At 40.7% G+C, this 17,580-nt stretch overlaps 11 non-coding genes across 11 annotated transcripts; all 11 read left to right on the forward strand.

The window, feature by feature from the left end:
• Positions 1–449: 449 nt before the first annotated feature.
• trnag-ucc (transfer RNA glycine (anticodon UCC)) lies at positions 450–521 on the forward strand. Its single transcript has one exon. It is a non-coding gene; the product is annotated as a tRNA-Gly (tRNA).
• A 1,967-nt stretch (positions 522–2,488) lies between these two features.
• trnah-gug (transfer RNA histidin (anticodon GUG)) lies at positions 2,489–2,560 on the forward strand. Its single transcript has one exon. It is a non-coding gene; the product is annotated as a tRNA-His (tRNA).
• A 310-nt stretch (positions 2,561–2,870) lies between these two features.
• Positions 2,871–2,942, forward strand: trnag-ucc (transfer RNA glycine (anticodon UCC)). The gene has a single exon. It is a non-coding gene; the product is annotated as a tRNA-Gly (tRNA).
• A 1,967-nt stretch (positions 2,943–4,909) lies between these two features.
• trnah-gug (transfer RNA histidin (anticodon GUG)) lies at positions 4,910–4,981 on the forward strand. Its single transcript has one exon. It is a non-coding gene; the product is annotated as a tRNA-His (tRNA).
• A 310-nt stretch (positions 4,982–5,291) lies between these two features.
• On the forward strand, positions 5,292–5,363 carry trnag-ucc (transfer RNA glycine (anticodon UCC)). The gene has a single exon. It is a non-coding gene; the product is annotated as a tRNA-Gly (tRNA).
• Positions 5,364–8,230: 2,867 nt separating this feature from the next.
• trnah-gug (transfer RNA histidin (anticodon GUG)) lies at positions 8,231–8,302 on the forward strand. The gene has a single exon. It is a non-coding gene; the product is annotated as a tRNA-His (tRNA).
• A 310-nt stretch (positions 8,303–8,612) lies between these two features.
• trnag-ucc (transfer RNA glycine (anticodon UCC)) lies at positions 8,613–8,684 on the forward strand. Its single transcript has one exon. It is a non-coding gene; the product is annotated as a tRNA-Gly (tRNA).
• A 1,976-nt stretch (positions 8,685–10,660) lies between these two features.
• On the forward strand, positions 10,661–10,732 carry trnah-gug (transfer RNA histidin (anticodon GUG)). Its single transcript has one exon. It is a non-coding gene; the product is annotated as a tRNA-His (tRNA).
• A 310-nt stretch (positions 10,733–11,042) lies between these two features.
• On the forward strand, positions 11,043–11,114 carry trnag-ucc (transfer RNA glycine (anticodon UCC)). The gene has a single exon. It is a non-coding gene; the product is annotated as a tRNA-Gly (tRNA).
• Positions 11,115–13,463: 2,349 nt separating this feature from the next.
• trnag-ucc (transfer RNA glycine (anticodon UCC)) lies at positions 13,464–13,535 on the forward strand. Its single transcript has one exon. It is a non-coding gene; the product is annotated as a tRNA-Gly (tRNA).
• A 2,359-nt stretch (positions 13,536–15,894) lies between these two features.
• Positions 15,895–15,966, forward strand: trnag-ucc (transfer RNA glycine (anticodon UCC)). Its single transcript has one exon. It is a non-coding gene; the product is annotated as a tRNA-Gly (tRNA).
• The last annotated feature ends 1,614 nt before the right edge of the window (positions 15,967–17,580 follow it).

Below are 17,580 nucleotides of genomic sequence, written 5' to 3' on the forward strand. Positions count from 1 at the left end.
TTGTCCTGCCGTGTGTGTAGCACGGAGTGCCCAGCTGACAAAACAAACACGAGCTTCTCGGTAGTTCGCCGTGATCGTATAGTGGTTAGTACTTTTCGTTGTGGCCGCAACAACCCCGGTTCGAATCCGGGTCACGGCAGGTGCAATCCTCACACGGCAGAGAAGCTTGTTCTTTTTTTTCACACGCCATCTTCATGGCATGCACCTTTTTGAAAGAAAATAGAATACAATAATTGCTTCATCGTGTTAGTACAGGCATGATGCACACCAGCCTGCTGTGTATGAAATAATAATTACAGAAATAATCAATCTATAAACACCATAAAAATCTCCCACAAACACCAGTCGCTGTATTAACGCTTATCGAGTAGAGGCAAGACGGGACCTGTCCCAGCAGCCAACGTTACAGTGGCTTAATTCAATCTTTGAAGGTGATTTTGAGAACGGAGGCGTTGGTGGTATAGTGGTGAGCATAGCTGCCTTCCAAGCAGTTGACCCGGGTTCGATTCCCGGCCAACGCAAGTCTTTTTTGAACTTTTTCATTTAACATTGGAATAAAGCGTAATACATTCCCCAACTAATTTGCCTTACTGGTTAATAGTCTTAAAAGCATAACTTTGAAAGTATCACTGTGAGTTATAATGATCTGTGAGGTGATATTAGTCACTACATTAAGCCCCATCAAACGAATGTGTTCATTTGGAATCATGCATTGATAATGCGTTGTCGGGAAAACTGCAAATATGTATGGAAGCGTGAGTTGAATGATTAATCACATTCTAAGGATTGATATGGTCCTGTTGTTCGTCCTGCCACATAACAATGGCGTTGCAGTTACATGCGCTGCAAAATCAAATATTTAAAATTAAACAACCATCTGATAAAACTTACTGCAGCCGGATTGTTTTAGACACACATGAGCGCATGAAAAACATCAAACATATGTTACCAAAATAGTCATTGCTGTATGATGTACAGCAACTGTGAAATGAATGGTTTTATAATCTGTTATGTGAGACTTCTGTTGAATTTTTAAGCATTTGATTCCCTGTGTACACAAAGATGGCAGTCCTGATTTAACGAGTGGGCAAGCAGAGCTCTCGGTGACTGATTTGTCAGTCTTTTTCAGTCACGTGATTGAGCGCCTTCCCGGCAATGCATCGTAATTAGAAAAGAGTAATGCAAGATATTGAACACGGACACATCCGGGATTTGAACCCGGGAACTCGCGCACCCGAAGCAAGAATCATACCCCTAGATTAAACAGCCAAATGCTGGCGGCGATTTGGTTCCACGAGCTTCCAAAGAAGCGTAGACCTAGATGCTCTGTATTGAGGAATTTGTGTCACCTTGCTGTGTGCCTGTTAGGGGCAGTCTGATTTGCTTTACCTGGCGGCTAGCATTTCTATGGGCATCGAGAGGTGGTCGCTATAAATGAGGAAACTTGTTAAGATAGGATTTAGTTTCGATATGCATACATACACATAAAAAATAAACAAAACAAAACTGTGTTTCGTTGTTTTGCAAAGGGATGCACTGCAATTTGTTATATTTTATTTTATTCTTGCGAGCACGCAGCTGTTTTATATATTCATTTTAAATAGATTGGGGGAAATTGGTACTGTGTACTTTACAAATGTAATCTAGATTGTAACGAGACCATTCAAGTGCTGACGTTGTTGTCTACTTTGTATGTACCACAAAAAGAACAGATTTGCTGAACTGGTTAATTAACCTTACTGTAAAAAACTGATAGATCCAAGTATTTTATATAAACTGCAATACTATAATATGTGGTAACTAGTTGAATTAACTTCACTATAAGAAACTGCTAGATTAAGAGTTTGTTTAATTGTATCATCTCTATATGTATCTACTAGACAATTGTTAGATGGTGAAGTGAAAGTGGAATTGTCATATTGTTTACATTGTTGTTAATGTGCTTGAGATTTTGAAAACAATTATTAATTAAAACTTGTAAAGATTATTTTTGGAGTATGATTGCTTGATTTCTCCTGGATAAAAGAGTTTGTGCGGGAACCAACCACTCGAGGTCCTTGTCCTCAATAAACACACGGTGGCGTAGTGAAAATAACATAAATTTCGCTATCTGTATATAAAGACCTGCTACACTTCAATACTACTGCCGCTACTCGGACACCACACACGGAATCATTGTAAACACACCGCCATAGCACAGGCTGCCGACCAGCCATACCGCCGCCGTCACGAGAGCCTCCCGTTCCCTTACATCCTGCTTCCTATTCCGCTCCCCCTTGTCTTTAAAACCAGCCTTTGAAATGAGCCAGGTAAAGGGGAATCATCCTCTGATTGGCGCAGGGAAAGAAACGAAAGATTCTAAAAATGAAAGTAGCCTAATTAAAACAATAAAACAAAACACATAGCAGCGACCTGCGGAAATTGTCCTGCCGTGTGTGTAGCACGGAGTGCCCAGCTGACAAAACAAACACGAGCTTCTCGGTAGTTCGCCGTGATCGTATAGTGGTTAGTACTTTGCGTTGTGGCCGCAACAACCCCGGTTCGAATCCGGGTCACGGCAGGTGCAATCCTCACACGGCAGAGAAGCTTGTTCTTTTTTTTCACACGCCATCTTCATGGCATGCACCTTTTTGAAAGAAAATAGAATACAATAATTGCTTCATCGTGTTAGTACAGGCATGATGCACACATGCCTGCTGTGTACTAAATAATAATTACAGAAATAATCAATCTATAAACACCATAAAAATCTCCCACAAACACCAGTCGCTGTATTAACGCTTATCGAGTAGAGGCAAGACGGGACCTGTCCCAGCAGCCAACGTTACAGTGGCTTAATTCAATCTTTGAAGGTGATTTTGAGAACGGAGGCGTTGGTGGTATAGTGGTGAGCATAGCTGCCTTCCAAGCAGTTGACCCGGGTTCGATTCCCGGCCAACGCAAGTCTTTTTTGAACTTTTTCATTTAACATTGGAATAAAGCGTAATACATTCCCCAACTAATTTGCCTTACTGGTTAATAGTCTTAAAAGCATAACTTTGAAAGTATCACTGTGAGTTATAATGATCTGTGAGGTGATATTAGTCACTACATTAAGCCCCATCAAACGAATGTGTTCATTTGGAATCATGCATTGATAATGCGTTGTCGGGAAAACTGCAAATATGTATGGGAGCGTGAGTTGAATGATTAATCACATTCTAAGGATTGATATGGTCCTGTTGTTCGTCCTGCCACATAACAATGGCGTTGTAGTTACATGCGCTGCAAAATCAAATATTTAAAAATAAACAACCATCTGATAAAACTTACTGCAGCCGGATTGTTTTAGACACACATGGGCGCATGAAAAAAATCAAACATATGTTACCAAAATAGTCATTGCTGTATGATGTACAGCAACTGTGAAATGAATGGTTTTATAATCTGTTATGTGAGACTTCTGTTGAATTTTTAAGCATTTGATTCCCTGTGTACACAAAGATGGCAGTCCTGATTTAACGAGTGGGCAAGCAGAGCTCTCGGTGACTGATTTTTCAGTCTTTTTCAGTCACGTGATTGAGCGCCTTCCCGGCAATGCATCGTAATTAGAAAAGAGTAATGCAAGATATTGAACACGGACACATCCGGGATTTGAACCCGGGAACTCGCGCACCCGAAGCAAGAATCATACCCCTAGATTAAACAGCCAAATGCTGGCGGCGATTTGGTTCCACGAGCTTCCAAAGAAGCGTAGACCTAGATGCTCTGTATTGAGGAATTAGTGTCACCTTGCTGTGTGCCTGTTAGGGGCAGTCTGATTTGCTTTACCTGGCGGCTAGCATTTCTATGGGCATCGAGAGGTAGTCGCTATAAATGAGGAAACTTGTTAAGATAGGATTTAGTTTCGATATGCATACATACACATAAAAAATAAACAAAACAAAACTGTGTTTCGTTGTTTTGCAAAGGGATGCACTGCAATTTGTTATATTTTATTTTATTCTTGCGAGCACGCAGCTGTTTTATATATTCATTTTAAATAGATTGGGGGAAATTGGTACTGTGTACTTTACAAATGTAATCTAGATTGTAACGAGACCATTCAAGTGCTGACGTTGTTGTCTACTTTGTATGTACCACAAAAAGAACAGATTTGCTGAACTGGTTAATTAACCTTACTATAAAAAACTGATAGATCCAAGTATTTTATATAAACTGCAATACTATAATATGTGGTAACTAGTTGAATTAACTTCACTATAAGAAACTGCTAGATTAAGAGTTTGTTTAATTGTATCATCTCTATATGTATCTAGTAGACAATTGTTAGATGGTGAAGTGAAAGTGGAATTGTCATATTGTTTACATTGTTGTTAATGTGCTTGAGATTTTGAAAACAATTATTAATTAAAACTTGTAAAGATTATTTTTGGAGTATGATTGCTTGATTTCTCCTGGATAAAAGAGTTTGTGCGGGAACCAACCACTCGAGGTCCTTGTCCTCAATAAACACACGGTGGCGTAGTGAAAATAACATACATTTCGCTATCTGTATATAAAGACCTGCTACACTTCAATACTACTGCCGCTACTCGGACACCACACACGGAATCATTGTAAACACACCGCCATAGCACAGGCTGCCGACCAGCCATACCGCCGCCGTCACGAGAGCCTCCCGTTCCCTTACATCCTGCTTCCTATTCCGCTCCCCCTTGTCTTTAAAACCAGCCTTTGAAATGAGCCAGGTAAAGGGGAATCATCCTCTGATTGGCGCAGGGAAAGAAACGAAAGATTCTAAAAATGAAAGTAGCCTAATTAAAACAATAAAACAAAACACATAGCAGCGACCTGCTGCAATTGTTCTGCCGTGTGTGTAGCACGGAGTGCCCAGCTGACAAACCAAACACGAGCATCTCGGTAGTTCGCCGTGATCGTATAGTGGTTAGTACTTTGCGTTGTGGCCGCAACAACCCCGGTTCGAATCCGGGTCACGGCAGGTGCAATCCTCACATGGCAGAGAAGCTTGTTCTTTTTGTTCACACGCCATCTTCATGGCATGCACCTTTTTGAAAGAAAATAGAATACAATAATTGCTTCATCGTGTTAGTACAGGCATGATGCACACATGCCTGCTGTGTACTAAATAATAATTACAGAAATAATCAATCTATAAACACCATAAAAATCTCCCACAAACACCAGTCGCTGTATTAACGCTTATCGAGTAGAGGCAAGACGGGACCTGTCCCAGCAGCCAACGTTACAGTGGCTTAATTCAATCTTTGAAGGTGATTTTGAGAACGGAGGCGTTGGTGGTATAGTGGTGAGCATAGCTGCCTTCCAAGCAGTTGACCCGGGTTCGATTCCCGGCCAACGCAAGTCTTTTTTGAACTTTTTCATTTAACATTGGAATAAAGCGTAATACATTCCCCAACTAATTTGCCTTACTGGTTAATAGTCTTAAAAGCATAACTTTGAAAGTATCACTGTGAGTTATAATGATCTGTGAGGTGATATTAGACATTGCTGTCTGAACCAGGAAACTATTCAAACAGCTCAGACAATCTCCTCTTCACTTTCACTGACACTCTCTCTGCACTCTTCTGGGCTGATGAGAAGAAATCCTCTCTCTTCCACCTTCTTACCATGAGCCCCTCCTCTTTATTTCTCTACACCCCCTTTCCTACTCTCCCTTCCTCTCGCCCTCACTTTTTCCATTCCACCTCTCCATCTCCAGATCCTTCTTTCTCTCCTCCTGCTCTCCTCTCTGCATCCCCTCTGGTTCTCCTCTCTCTTTCTCTTCCCATTGATATGTTAATCCCCTCCCTTTCCCACTCTCCCTCTCCTCCCTGCCCTCTCTACTCTCCCTCTCTCCACCCTGCCTTCTCTACTCTCCCTCTCTCCACCCTGCCTTCTCCACTCTCCCTCTCTCAACCCTGTCTTCTCTACTCTCCCTCTCCTCCATCCTCTCTACTCTCCCACTCTCCACCCTGCCCTCTCTACTCTCCCTCTCTCCTCTATCCTCTCTACTCTCCCTCTCTCCTCCCTGCCTGCTCTACTCATCTCCCTCCCTCTCTCCTCCCTTTCCATCTCTCCTCCATGCTCTGTCTACTCTCCCTCTCCTCCCTGCACTCCTCTCCCTCTCTCCACCCTGCCTTCTCTCCTCTCCCTCTCTCCTCCCTGCACTCTCTCCTCTCCCTGTCTCCTCCCTGCCCTCTCTCCCTCTCATCCCTGCACTCTCTACTCTCCTCCCTCTCCCTCTCTCCACCCTTCCCTCTCTCCTCTCTCCTCCCTCGCTCCTTTCTCCTCCCTCTCTCCTCTCTCATCCATGTCCCCTCTAATTTTGTACTGTGATATTTTGTAACAACTGTAAGTCTCCCTGGATAAGGGCATCTGATAATAAATCTGATAATAAATAAATATTAGTCACTACATTAAGCCCCATCAAACGAATGTGTTCATTTGGAATCATGCATTGATAATGCGTTGTCGGGAAAACTGCAAATATGTATGGAAGCGTGAGTTGAATGATTAATCACATTCTAAGGATTGATATGGTCCTGTTGTTCGTCCTGCCACATAACAATGGCGTTGCAGTTACATGCGCTGCAAAATCAAATATTTAAAATTAAACAACCATCTGATAAAACTTACTGCAGCCGGATTGTTTTAGACACACATGGGCGCATGAAAAAAATCAAACATATGTTACCAAAATAGTCATTGCTGTATGATGTACAGCAACTGTGAAATGAATGGTTTTATAATCTGTTATGTGAGACTTCTGTTGAATTTTTAAGCATTTGATTCCCTGTGTACACAAAGATGGCAGTCCTGATTTAACGAGTGGGCAAGCAGAGCTCTCGGTGACTGATTTGTCAGTCTTTTTCAGTCACGTGATTGAGCGCCTTCCCGGCAATGCATCGTAATTAGAAAAGTGTAATGCAAGATATTGAACACGGACACATCCGGGATTTGAACACGGGAACTCGCGCACCCGAAGCAAGAAACATACCCCTAGATTAAACAGCCAAATGCTGGCGGCGATTTGGTTCCACGAGCTTCCAAAGAAGCGTAGACCTAGATGCTCTGTATTGAGGAATTTGTGTCACCTTGCTGTGTGCCTGTTAGGGGCAGTCTGATTTGCTTTACCTGGCGGCTAGCATTTCTATGGGCATCGAGAGGTGGTCGCTATAAATGAGGAAACTTGTTAAGATAGGATTTAGTTTCGATATGCATACATAAAAAATAAACAAAACAAAACTGTGTTTCGTTGTTTTGCAAAGGGATGCACTGCAATTTGTTATATTTTATTTTATTCTTGCGAGCACGCAGCTGTTTTATATATTCATTTTAAATAGATTGGGGGAAATTGGTACTGTGTACTTTACAAATGTAATCTAGATTGTAACGAGACCATTCAAGTGCTGACGTTGTTGTCTACTTTGTATGTACCACAAAAAGAACAGATTTGCTGAACTGGTTAATTAACCTTACTATAAAAAACTGATAGATCCAAGTATTTTATATAAACTGCAATACTATAATATGTGGTAACTAGTTGAATTAACTTCACTATAAGAAACTGCTAGATTAAGAGTTTGTTTAATTGTATCATCTCTATATGTATCTACTAGACAATTGTTAGATGGTGAAGTGAAAGTGGAATTGTCATATTGTTTACATTGTTGTTAATGTGCTTGAGATTTTGAAAACAATTATTAATTAAAACTTGTAAAGATTATTTTTGGAGTATGATTGCTTGATTTCTCCTGGATAAAAGAGTTTGTGCGGGAACCAACCACTCGAGGTCCTTGTCCTCAATAAACACACGGTGGCGTAGTGAAAATAACATAAATTTCGCTATCTGTGTATAAAGACCTGCTACACTTCAATACTACTGCCGCTACTCGGACACCACACACGGAATCATTGTAAACACACCGCCATAGCACAGGCTGCCGACCAGCCATACCGCCGCCGTCACGAGAGCCTCCCGTTCCCTTACATCCTGCTTCCTATTCCGCTCCCCCTTGTCTTTAAAACCAGCCTTTGAAATGAGCCAGGTAAAGGGGAATCATCCTCTGATTGGCGCAGGGAAAGAAACGAAAGATTCTAAAAATGAAAGTAGCCTAATTAAAACAATAAAACAACACACATAGCAGCGACCTGCTGCAATTGTTCTGCCGTGTGTGTAGCACGGAGTGCCCAGCTGACAAAACAAACACGAGCTTCTCGGCAGTTCGCCGTGATCGTATAGTGGTTAGTACTTTGCGTTGTGGCCGCAATAACCCCGGTTCGATTCCGGGTCACGGCAGGTGCAATCCTCACACGGCAGAGAAGCTTGTTCTTTTTTTTCACACGCCATCTTCATGGCATGCACCTTTTTGAAAGAAAATAGAATACAATAATTGCTTCATCGTGTTAGTACAGGCATGATGCACACCAGCCTGCTGTGTATGAAATAATAATTACAGAAATAATCAATCTATAAACACCATAAAAATCTCCCACAAACACCAGTCGCTGTATTAACGCTTATCGAGTAGAGGCAAGACGGGACCTATCCCAGCAGCCAACGTTACAGTGGCTTAATTCAATCTTTGAAGGTGATTTTGAGAACGGAGGCGTTGGTGGTATAGTGGTGAGCATAGCTGCCTTCCAAGCAGTTGACCCGGGTTCGATTCCCGGCCAACGCAAGTCTTTTTTGAACTTTTTCATTTAACATTGGAATAAAGCGTAATACATTCCCCAACTAATTTGCCTTACTGGTTAATAGTCTTAAAAGCATAACTTTGAAAGTATCACTGTGAGTTATAATGATCTGTGAGGTGATATTAGTCACTACATTAAGCCCCATCAAACGAATGTGTTCATTTGGAATCATGCATTGATAATGCGTTGTCGAGAAAACTGCAAATATGTATGGAAGCGTGAGTTGAATGATTAATCACATTCTAAGGATTGATATGGTCCTGTTGTTCGTCCTGCCACATAACAATGGCGTTGCAGTTACATGCGCTGCAAAATCAAATATTTAAAATTAAACAACCATCTGATAAAACTTACTGCAGCCGGATTGTTTTAGACACACATGAGCGCATGAAAAACATCAAACATATGTTACCAAAATAGTCATTGCTGTATGATGTACAGCAACTGTGAAATGAATGGTTTTATAATCTGTTATGTGAGACTTCTGTTGAATTTTTAAGCATTTGATTCCCTGTGTACACAAAGATGGCAGTCCTGATTTAACGAGTGGGCAAGCAGAGCTCTCGGTGACTGATTTTTCAGTCTTTTTCAGTCACGTGATTGAGCGCCTTCCCGGCAATGCATCGTAATTAGAAAAGAGTAATGCAAGATATTGAACACGGACACATCCGGGATTTGAACCCGGGAACTCGCGCACCCGAAGCAAGAATCATACCCCTAGATTAAACAGCCAAATGCTGGCGGCGATTTGGTTCCACGAGCTTCCACGAGCTTCCAAAGAAGCGTAGACCTAGATGCTCTGATTGAGGAATTAGTGTCACCTTGCTGTGTGCCTGTTAGGGGCAGTCTGATTTGCTTTACCTGGCGGCTAGCATTTCTATGGGCATCGAGAGGTGGTCGCTATAAATGAGGAAACTTGTTAAGATAGGATTTAGTTTCGATATGCATACATACACATAAAAAATAAACAAAACAAAACTGTGTTTCGTTGTTTTGCAAAGGGATGCACTGCAATTTGTTATATTTTATTTTATTCTTGCGAGCACGCAGCTGTTTTATATATTCATTTTAAATAGATTGGGGGAAATTGGTACTGTGTACTTTACAAATGTAATCTAGATTGTAACGAGACCATTCAAGTGCTGACGTTGTTGTCTACTTTGTATGTACCACAAAAAGAACAGATTTGCTGAACTGGTTAATTAACCTTACTATAAAAAACTGATAGATCCAAGTATTTTATATAAACTGCAATACTATAATATGTGGTAACTAGTTGAATTAACTTCACTATAAGAAACTGCTAGATTAAGAGTTTGTTTAATTGTATCATCTCTATATGTATCTACTAGACAATTGTTAGATGGTGAAGTGAAAGTGGAATTGTCATATTGTTTACATTGTTGTTAATGTGCTTGAGATTTTGAAAACAATTATTAATTAAAACTTGTAAAGATTATTTTTGGAGTATGATTGCTTGATTTCTCCTGGATAAAAGAGTTTGTGCGGGAACCAACCACTCGAGGTCCTTGTCCTCAATAAACACACGGTGGCGTAGTGAAAATAACATAAATTTCGCTATCTGTATATAAAGACCTGCTACACTTCAATACTACTGCCGCTACTCGGACACCACACACGGAATCATTGTAAACACACCGCCATAGCACAGGCTGCCGACCAGCCATACCGCCGCCGTCACGAGAGCCTCCCGTTCCCTTACATCCTGCTTCCTATTCCGCTCCCCCTTGTCTTTAAAACCAGCCTTTGAAATGAGCCAGGTAAAGGGGAATCATCCTCTGATTGGCGCAGGGAAAGAAACGAAAGATTCTAAAAATGAAAGTAGCCTAATTAAAACAATAAAACAAAACACATAGCAGCGACCTGCTGCAATTGTTCTGCCGTGTGTGTAGCACGGAGTGCCCAGCTGACAAAACAAACACGAGCTTCTCGGTAGTTCGCCGTGATCGTATAGTGGTTAGTACTTTGCGTTGTGGCCGCAACAACCCCGGTTCGAATCCGGGTCACGGCAGGTGCAATCCTCACACGGCAGAGAAGCTTGTTCTTTTTTTTCACACGCCATCTTCATGGCATGCACCTTTTTGAAAGAAAATAGAATACAATAATTGCTTCATCGTGTTAGTACAGGCATGATGCACACCAGCCTGCTGTGTATGAAATAATAATTACAGAAATAATCAATCTATAAACACCATAAAAATCTCCCACAAACACCAGTCGCTGTATTAACGCTTATCGAGTAGAGGCAAGACGGGACCTGTCCCAGCAGCCAACGTTACAGTGGCTTAATTCAATCTTTGAAGGTGATTTTGAGAACGGAGGCGTTGGTGGTATAGTGGTGAGCATAGCTGCCTTCCAAGCAGTTGACCCGGGTTCGATTCCCGGCCAACGCAAGTCTTTTTTGAACTTTTTCATTTAACATTGGAATAAAGCGTAATACATTCCCCAACTAATTTGCCTTACTGGTTAATAGTCTTAAAAGCATAACTTTGAAAGTATCACTGTGAGTTATAATGATCTGTGAGGTGATATTAGTCACTACATTAAGCCCCATCAAACGAATGTGTTCATTTGGAATCATGCATTGATAATGCGTTGTCGGGAAAACTGCAAATATGTATGGAAGCGTGAGTTGAATGATTAATCACATTCTAAGGATTGATATGGTCCTGTTGTTCGTCCTGCCACATAACAATGGCGTTGCAGTTACATGCGCTGCAAAATCAAATATTTAAAATTAAACAACCATCTGATAAAACTTACTGCAGCCGGATTGTTTTAGACACACATGGGCGCATGAAAAAAATCAAACATATGTTACCAAAATAGTCATTGCTGTATGATGTACAGCAACTGTGAAATGAATGGTTTTATAATCTGTTATGTGAGACTTCTGTTGAATTTTTAAGCATTTGATTCCCTGTGTACACAAAGATGGCAGTCCTGATTTAACGAGTGGGCAAGCAGAGCTCTCGGTGACTGATTTGTCAGTCTTTTTCAGTCACGTGATTGAGCGCCTTCCCGGCAATGCATCGTAATTAGAAAAGAGTAATGCAAGATATTGAACACGGACACATCCGGGATTTGAACCCGGGAACTCGCGCACCCGAAGCAAGAATCATACCCCTAGATTAAACAGCCAAATGCTAGCGGCGATTTGGTTCCACGAGCTTCCAAAGAAGCGTAGACCTAGATGCTCTGTATTGAGGAATTAGTGTCACCTTGCTGTGTGCCTGTTAGGGGCAGTCTGATTTGCTTTACCTGGCGGCTAGCATTTCTATGGGCATCGAGAGGTGGTCGCTATAAATGAGGAAACTTGTTAAGATAGGATTTAGTTTCGATATGCATACATACACATAAAAAATAAACAAAACAAAACTGTGTTTCGTTGTTTTGCAAAGGGATGCACTGCAATTTGTTATATTTTATTTTATTCTTGCGAGCACGCAGCTGTTTTATATATTCATTTTAAATAGATTGGGGGAAATTGGTACTGTGTACTTTACAAATGTAATCTAGATTGTAACGAGACCATTCAAGTGCTGACGTTGTTGTCTACTTTGTATGTACCACAAGAAGAACAGATTTGCTGAACTGGTTAATTAACCTTACTATAAGAAACTGATAGATCCAAGTATTTTATATAAACTGCAATACTATAATATGTGGTAACTAGTTGAATTAACTTCACTATAAGAAACTGCTAGATTAAGAGTTTGTTTAATTGTATCATCTCTATATGTATCTACTAGACAATTGTTAGATGGTGAAGTGAAAGTGGAATTGTCATATTGTTTACATTGTTGTTAATGTGCTTGAGATTTTGAAAACAATTATTAATTAAAACTTGTAAAGATTATTTTTGGAGTATGATTGCTTGATTTCTCCTGGATAAAAGAGTTTGTGCGGGAACCAACCACTCGAGGTCCTTGTCCTCAATAAACACACGGTGGCGTAGTGAAAATAACATAAATTTCGCTATCTGTATATAAAGACCTGCTACACTTCAATACTACTGCCGCTACTCGGACACCACACACGGAATCATTGTAAACACACCGCCATAGCACAGGCTGCCGACCAGCCATACCGCCGCCGTCACGAGAGCCTCCCGTTCCCTTACATCCTGCTTCCTATTCCGCTCCCCCTTGTCTTTAAAACCAGCCTTTGAAATGAGCCAGGTAAAGGGGAATCATCCTCTGATTGGCGCAGGGAAAGAAACGAAAGATTCTAAAAATGAAAGTAGCCTAATTAAAACAATAAAACAAAACACATAGCAGCGACCTGCGGCAATTGTCCTGCCGTGTGTGTAGCACGGAGTGCCCAGCTGACAAAACAAACACGAGCTTCTCGGTAGTTCGCCGTGATCGTATAGTGGTTAGTACTTTTCCTTGTCGCCGCAACAACCCCGGTTCGAATCCGGGTCACGGCAGGTGCAATCCTCACACGGCAGAGAAGCTTGTTCTTTTTTTTCACACGCCATCTTCATGGCATGCACCTTTTTGAAAGAAAATAGAATACAATAATTGCTTCATCGTGTTAGTACAGGCATGATGCACACCAGCCTGCTGTGTATGAAATAATAATTACAGAAATAATCAATCTATAAACACCATAAAAATCTCCCACAAACACCAGTCGCTGTATTAACGCTTATCGAGTAGAGGCAAGACGGGACCTGTCCCAGCAGCCAACGTTACAGTGGCTTAATTCAATCTTTGAAGGTGATTTTGAGAACGGAGGCGTTGGTGGTATAGTGGTGAGCATAGCTGCCTTCCAAGCAGTTGACCCGGGTTCGATTCCCGGCCAACGCAAGTCTTTTTTGAACTTTTTCATTTAACATTGGAATAAAGCGTAATACATTCCCCAACTAATTTGCCTTACTGGTTAATAGTCTTAAAAGCATAACTTTGAAAGTATCACTGTGAGTTATAATGATCTGTGAGGTGATATTAGTCACTACATTAAGCCCCATCAAACGAATGTGTTCATTTGGAATCATGCATTGATAATGCGTTGTCGGGAAAACTGCAAATATGTATGGAAGCGTGAGTTGAATGATTAATCACATTCTAAGGATTGATATGGTCCTGTTGTTCGTCCTGCCACATAACAATGGCGTTGCAGTTACATGCGCTGCAAAATCAAATATTTAAAATTAAACAACCATCTGATAAAACTTACTGCAGCCGGATTGTTTTAGACACACATGAGCGCATGAAAAACATCAAACATATGTTACCAAAATAGTCATTGCTGTATGATGTACAGCAACTGTGAAATGAATGGTTTTATAATCTGTTATGTGAGACTTCTGTTGAATTTTTAAGCATTTGATTCCCTGTGTACACAAAGATGGCAGTCCTGATTTAACGAGTGGGCAAGCAGAGCTCTCGGTGACTGATTTTTCAGTCTTTTTCAGTCACGTGATTGAGCGCCTTCCCGGCAATGCATCGTAATTAGAAAAGAGTAATGCAAGATATTGAACACGGACACATCCGTGATTTGAACCCTGGAACTCGCGCACCCGAAGCAAGAATCATACCCCTAGATTAAACAGCCAAATGCTGGCGGCGATTTGGTTCCACGAGCTTCCACGAGCTTCCAAAGAAGCGTAGACCTAGATGCTCTGTATTGAGGAATTTGTGTCACCTTGCTGTGTGCCTGTTAGGGGCAGTCTGATTTGCTTTACCTGGCGGCTAGCATTTCTATGGGCATCGAGAGGTGGTCGCTATAAATGAGGAAACTTGTTAAGATAGGATTTAGTTTCGATATGCATACATACACATAAAAAATAAACAAAACAAAACTGTGTTTCGTTGTTTTGCAAAGGGATGCACTGCAATTTGTTATATTTTATTTTATTCTTGCGAGCACGCAGCTGTTTTATATATTCATTTTAAATAGATTGGGGGAAATTGGTACTGTGTACTTTACAAATGTAATCTAGATTGTAACGAGACCATTCAAGTGCTGACGTTGTTGTCTACTTTGTATGTACCACAAAAAGAACAGATTTGCTGAACTGGTTAATTAACCTTACTATAAAAAACTGATAGATCCAAGTATTTTATATAAACTGCAATACTATAATATGTGGTAACTAGTTGAATTAACTTCACTATAAGAAACTGCTAGATTAAGAGTTTGTTTAATTGTATCATCTCTATATGTATCTACTAGACAATTGTTAGATGGTGAAGTGAAAGTGGAATTGTCATATTGTTTACATTGTTGTTAATGTGCTTGAGATTTTGAAAACAATTATTAATTAAAACTTGTAAAGATTATTTTTGGAGTATGATTGCTTGATTTCTCCTGGATAAAAGAGTTTGTGCGGGAACCAACCACTCGAGGTCCTTGTCCTCAATAAACACACGGTGGCGTAGTGAAAATAACATACATTTCGCTATCTGTATATAAAGACCTGCTACACTTCAATACTACTGCCGCTACTCGGACACCACACACGGAATCATTGTAAACACACCGCCATAGCACAGGCTGCCGACCAGCCATACCGCCGCCGTCACGAGAGCCTCCCGTTCCCTTACATCCTGCTTCCTATTCCGCTCCCCCTTGTCTTTAAAACCAGCCTTTGAAATGAGCCAGGTAAAGGGGAATCATCCTCTGATTGGCGCAGGGAAAGAAACGAAAGATTCTAAAAATGAAAGTAGCCTAATTAAAACAATAAAACAAAACACATAGCAGCGACCTGCGGCAATTGTCCTGCCGTGTGTGTAGCACGGAGTGCCCAGCTGACAAAACAAACACGAGCTTCTCGGTAGTTCGCCGTGATCGTATAGTGGTTAGTACTTTTCGTTGTGGCCGCAACAACCCCGGTTCGAATCCGGGTCACGGTAGGTGCAATCCTCACACGGCAGAGAAGCTTGTTCTTTTTTTTCACACGCCATCTTCATGGCATGCACCTTTTTGAAAGAAAATAGAATACAATAATTGCTTCATCGTGTTAGTACAGGCATGATGCACACCAGCCTGCTGTGTATGAAATAATAATTACAGAAATAATCAATCTATAAACACCATAAAAATCTCCCACAAACACCAGTCGCTGTATTAACGCTTATCGAGTAGAGGCAAGACGGGACCTGTCCCAGCAGCCAACGTTACAGTGGCTTAATTCAATCTTTGAAGGTGATTTTGAGAACGGAGGCGTTGGTGGTATAGTGGTGAGCATAGCTGCCTTCCAAGCAGTTGACCCGGGTTCGATTCCCGGCCAACGCAAGTCTTTTTTGAACTTTTTCATTTAACATTGGAATAAAGCGTAATACATTCCCCAACTAATTTGCCTTACTGGTTAATAGTCTTAAAAGCATAACTTTGAAAGTATCACTGTGAGTTATAATGATCTGTGAGGTGATATTAGTCACTACATTAAGCCCCATCAAACGAATGTGTTCATTTGGAATCATGCATTGATAATGCGTTGTCGGGAAAACTGCAAATATGTATGGAAGCGTGAGTTGAATGATTAATCACATTCTAAGGATTGATATGGTCCTGTTGTTCGTCCTGCCACATAACAATGGCGTTGCAGTTACATGCGCTGCAAAATCAAATATTTAAAATTAAACAACCATCTGATAAAACTTACTGCAGCCGGATTGTTTTAGACACACATGAGCGCATGAAAAACATCAAACATATGTTACCAAAATAGTCATTGCTGTATGATGTACAGCAACTGTGAAATGAATGGTTTTATAATCTGTTATGTGAGACTTCTGTTGAATTTTTAAGCATTTGACCCTGTGTACACAAAGATGGCAGTCCTGATTTAACGAGTGGGCAAGCAGAGCTCTCGGTGACTGATTTGTCAGTCTTTTTCAGTCACGTGATTGAGCGCCTTCCCGGCAATGCATCGTAATTAGAAAAGAGTAATGCAAGATATTGAACACGGACACATCCGGGATTTGAACCCGGGATCTCGCGCACCCGAAGCAAGAATCATACCCCTAGATTAAACAGCCAAATGCCGGCGGCGATTTGGTTCCACGAGCTTCCACGAGCTTCCAAAGAAGCGTAGACCTAGATGCTCTGTATTGAGGAATTTGTGTCACCTTGCTGTGTGCCTGTTAGGGGCAGTCTGATTTGCTTTACCTGGCGGCTAGCATTTCTATGGGCATCGAGAGGTGGTCGCTATAAATGAGGAAACTTGTTAAGATAGGATTTAGTTTCGATATGCATACATACACATAAAAAATAAACAAAACAAAACTGTGTTTCGTTGTTTTGCAAAGGGATGCACTGCAATTTGTTATATTTTATTTTATTCTTGCGAGCACGCAGCTGTTTTATATATTCATTTTAAATAGATTGGGGGAAATTGGTACTGTGTACTTTACAAATGTAATCTAGATTGTAACGAGACCATTCAAGTGCTGACGTTGTTGTCTACTTTGTATGTACCACAAAAAGAACAGATTTGCTGAACTGGTTAATTAACCTTACTGTAAAAAACTGATAGATCCAAGTATTTTATATAAACTGCAATACTATAATATGTGGTAACTAGTTGAATTAACTTCACTATAAGAAACTGCTAGATTAAGAGTTTGTTTAATTGTATCATCTCTATATGTATCTACTAGACAATTGTTAGATGGTGAAGTGAAAGTGGAATTGTCATATTGTTTACATTGTTGTTAATGTGCTTGAGATTTTGAAAACAATTATTAATTAAAACTTGTAAAGATTATTTTTGGAGTATGATTGCTTGATTTCTCCTGGATAAAAGAGTTTGTGCGGGAACCAACCACTCGAGGTCCTTGTCCTCAATAAACACACGGTGGCGTAGTGAAAATAACATAAATTTCGCTATCTGTATATAAAGACCTG

This window comes from Acipenser ruthenus, chromosome 50 (assembly GCF_902713425.1).
Source record: "Acipenser ruthenus chromosome 50, fAciRut3.2 maternal haplotype, whole genome shotgun sequence".
In the NCBI taxonomy this organism is placed as follows: Eukaryota; Metazoa; Chordata; class Actinopteri; order Acipenseriformes; family Acipenseridae; genus Acipenser; species Acipenser ruthenus.